Source organism: Pinus tabuliformis, chromosome J (assembly GCF_031772625.1).
Source record: "Pinus tabuliformis cultivar Carrire ecotype Pingquan chromosome J, CPIR1, whole genome shotgun sequence".
NCBI lineage: Eukaryota > Viridiplantae > Streptophyta > Pinopsida > Pinales > Pinaceae > Pinus > Pinus tabuliformis.
Window position 1 is genome coordinate 1,575,604,020 of NC_142295.1, and position 4,912 is coordinate 1,575,608,931.

Below are 4,912 nucleotides of genomic sequence, written 5' to 3' on the forward strand. Positions count from 1 at the left end.
CATATCCATGGTGGGAATAGTTCTCACTGGCAAGGAGAACTATCCTGAATGGTCCCGGATGATAAGACACACCCTCATTTTCAATGATTTGTGGAAAGGAGTGTGTGTCAGAGACGGAGACCATGAACCAGTACAGCCTACCTCAGACAAAGAGCTCGTCATTTGGGAAAACAAGAACAACAAAGCTTATGCATTAATCACAACATCTGTAAATGAAGAGGTGAGTCGCCATATTTCGTCATATTCAACTGCCTTTGAAGCCTTACAAAAGCTAAAAGAACTCTATGACTTACATTCTGCACTTGAAGTTTTTCAACTCATGATTAAACTCTTCACTCTTGAACTGCAAAATAATGATCCTCTTTCTCTTGTATCTGAAGTAAAGTCTATAATGCATTTTATCAAATCCACTAAGGTTGAATTGGATATTCCTCTTATCACTTTTCTCAAGGCACTTTATCCTACTTACTCCAATTATCTTGAATCATTGCAAGCAAATGGAAATCTCAAAGATATCACCTTTGACTCTCTTGTGAAAAAGTTTGTTGAAAGAGAGAAAGCTTTTGGAAAGAAGACAGCCCCTGAATCTTCTGAAGAGGTTGTGTGCCTTGCTCACAAAGAAAAGCATCCTACTCAAGATTCTTTGAGAGGAAGAGGTGGTCGAAGAGGAAGAGGAAGATATTTCAGAGGCAGGGGGGACGACATTCTCAAGGAGAAAAGACAGATTTGCACTGCATTCGCTTCAAAAGAAATGGATCACATGATGCCTCTACATGCAAGCTACCATGGGACAAAATTGAGCAGAAAAGAAACCAATAGAAAGGTAAAACTGATGATACATACAAAGGTAAAGCACCTGAATCCGCTCACTATGTTGTGGCACAATTTAATATTGGAGTAAATGAAGATTTATTTAATGCTTCACTTGCTTCTTGGAAAAATGATTGGTTGCTTGATTCAGGAGCAACCTACCACATGACTCATAGAAAAGATTTTTTTGAAGATTTCACTGACAATGTTGATGGAGCAGTATACTTTGAAAACCAATCAAAATCAAGCCATCAGGGCTTGGGACAATCGGGCTTAAACTGCCTGGTCTTCCAGACTTTCTTCTGCATCATGTTCTATATCTCCCACAACTCAAGAGAAACTTGTTGTCCTTGGTCCACATCTGCCAGCAAGGTCACTCCATTCATATGTTTGATGGCAAGATTGAGGTAAGAAAAGCATCTGACCACTCACTTGTCATGAGGAGAATAGAAGAAGAAAGGCTTCTCAAGCTGCAAGGAACCTCTGCTCGTGCACAACATTTCTCATACAATTCTCATCATCAAGAAGGTACACTTCCATCAAGTTTATTATGGCATGCTAGATTTGGACATTTGAACTATGACAGTCTCCACTTGTTGAAGAAAAATGGTGTTGCTGGTTTGCCTACAATTCCTAGGAAGCTTAAGAAATGTGATGCTTGCATTATAGGAAAGCATAGCAAACAGTCTTTTCATGATTCACATTCAAGAGCACATAGAAAACTTGAACTCATTCATTCATATTTATGTGGTCCAATGCCTATTCCTTCTGCAAATGGAAATAAATATATCATGACATTTATTGATGACTACACCAGAATGTGTTGGGTTTATTTATTGAAGAACAAATCTGATGCTTTTCAAACATTCAAGAATTTTCATAAATGGATTGAAAATGATGCACAATCTCATATTGGGTCTATTCGCACTGATAATGGAAAAGAATACACATCAAATGAATTTGAAAACTATCTTTGCCAACGTGGGATCAAACATCAAACAATTGTGCCTTATAATCCCCAACAGAATGGTGTAGCTGAAAGAATGAATAGGACAATCTTAAATATGGTACGATCCATGCTCTTCTTCAAAAATGTAAAGATAATGTTTTGGGCTAATGTTGTTCTATGTGCTGCATATATAAAGAATAGATGTCCATCTAAAGCTATAAGAAACAAGACTCCATATGAAATGTGGTATGGACATGTTCCTTCCGTAAAGCATCTCAGGGTCTTTGGTTCCACCTATTATGCCTTGATACCAAAGGTACATAGAAACAAACATGGTGCTAGAAGTCGCAAGTGTATCGTTCTGGGGTATTCAAACACCTCCAAAGCATATCGCCTCTATGATGAAGTAAATAAGAAGTTTGTTGTATCTAGAGATGTAATTTTTCTTGAATCATCCAAAACTGACAATGTTGTTGAGTGGTAACTTGATCGCTTGGATAGATTCACAAAAGCAAAATCATTTCAAGAATTTGATAATCAGATTCCACATCTTGAAGGGGGGATTCCTATACTAGATCAACATGTGGAATCTTCTTTTGAAGAACACTCTCCCCCGCATGAAACTCCAACAACGGATGATGCTTTAAGTGATGTAATTGATAGAATTGGGAGACTCAATCTTGATTCAGTCCCAACTCAATCAACGGAGCAGCCTGGACCATCTGAGAAAGGTCCCCCAAAAGTGGCTAACAAAGACACTTGAAAATGTTCATCCTGATGAGGTTGGAAAGACAAGAACTAGAAATTCAAACTGGCAAAATGGAGGTGATGTGGATGACTCTAATTCACCTATTGATATGGATGTTTCTTATGATTGTGAATTGAACTTGTCTATAGATTTTGAACCAACTTCCTTCAAAGAAATTGTTTCTCATGATGAATGGAAAGAAGCAATGAAAAAGGAGTATGATGCCCTCATAAAGAACGGCACTTGGAAGCTGGTTGATCCTCCATTAGGAACCAAACCAATTGGCTGCAAGTGGGTCTACAAGAATAAATATAAAGCTAATGGTTCACTTGACAAGCACAAAACTAGGCTTGTGGAAAAAGGTTTTGCACATAAGGAAGGGGTCGATTATGAGGAGACTTTTGCCCCCACAACAAAATGGGCTACCATCTGGACACTCTTTGCACTAGCAGCTCAGAACGGTTGGAAAGTCCATCAAATGGATGTAAAAACTGCTTTCTTGAATGGAGATCTAAAAGAGAATGTTTTCATGTCCCAGCCTAAAGGATTTGCTGTGAAAGGACATGAACATAAAGTATGCAAACTGGTGAAGTTCTTGTATGGCCTCAAACAAGCACCGCGAGCCTGCTACGAAAAACTAACTGAGCATCTTTTGAAACTCAATTTCAAACATTATGATCTTGATGATGCAACTTTATTTGTCAAGAAAGTTGGAAAAACAGTTGTATATCTTGTGGTATATGTAGATGATCTTTTGATGACAGGGAACAATGAAAGCTACATTGCATCCATAAAGAATGAATTGGGGAAAAGTTTTGAAATGACTGATTTGGGCGATGTTCATTACTATCTTGGCATTGAAGTAACCCAACATTCGAAGTCCATATTTCTTTCTCAAAAGAAATACACTGGAGATCTGTTGAACAGGTTTGGCATGACAGAGTGCAACCCTCTTACTACTCCAATGGAACAAAACTTAAAGCTCACATCTATTGAAGGAAAAGAATTTGAGGATGCAACAAAGTATAGACATCTTGTAGGAAGTCTCAACTACCTAACTACTACCAGACCAGACATCTCGTTTGTTGTTGGAATCCTCTCCAGGTTTATGCAAAAGATTTGTGAGGGACATTGGTCTGCTGCAAAAAGAGTTCTAAGGTACTTGAAGGCAACTCAGGACTTTGGAATCAAGTATACACAAGTGGGTGACTTCAGCTTGATTGGATACTCTGATACAGACTTCAATGGAGACAAAGAAACTGGGGTATCTACTTCATGATATGCTATGAGTCTTGGATTACGAGCTGTCTCCTGGAGATCACGCAAACAATTAGTTCCAGCAAATTCCACAACAGAAGCAGAATACATGGCAGCAGCTGAAGCAACAAAAGAAATTGTGTGGCTCAGGAAAATTCTCGAAGATTTGCAGGTAAAACAAGTACAATCAACTCCACTCATGATTGACAATACCTCTGCAATAAACTTGGCCAAGAATCCAAAGTTCCACGATCGAATGAAGCACATCAATACTAAATATCATCTGATTCGACATCATGTTGAGGCCAAAACAATCCATCTCCGTCATTGTTCCACAAATGAGCAAATTGCAGACATCTTCACCAAAGCACTTGGAAGAGAAAAGCTTGAATGATTCAGAATGATGCTTGGACTCACCAACATCCCTTCAGATTAAGCGGGGGAATGTTGACACCTAATCCTCATGATTAGGTGAATATATGTAAATAGATAAATAAGTAATATGAACAGTCATCGGGAGATGAACTGAACAGTCTCTCCCTCATGTATATAATGAAGACCTACCTGATGGAATAATACACAAATCATTTTTGCCTTGTGGAGTTACTGCCTGGCCTGACATTTAAGAAAAATATTTTCCAATACCTTTTGTCTAATAGGATTTCCAATTAGAGGGGTTCCTAGGTTTTGGATGGAAGATAGCTCCTTTGAAAACCAAGCAAACGAGATAAGTGAATTTGGATAGCTAGTGAGGTATTAAAAAGAAGATTTGAGATTTTTCCATGTTAATGGAGGCTTTCAAAGCATTAAATAAGTCTTGAAGGATGTTTTTAAGGGTAATGGCTTCTTTAACAATGGGATTCTAAAGAAATAGTATCATCCAAAAATTGTTGGTGTAAAGAAAAGAGATCATGGGAACCAAGAGGAAGACCTTTTAGCTAGCCAAGCTATAGGGTTGAGTTGATAGATTTTCCCAACCCTTTAGCCATGAGGAGAAATATGTAAGGGGAAATGGGGTCTCCTTTCCTAATACCCCTTGAGGAGACAAAAGTGGGAGAGAGAAACCTAATCACTAGGATATAGAAGAAATTTTTGGAAATGAGGGAAGGAACCCAATGAATCTATGTTTATGCAAACCCAAAAGTATT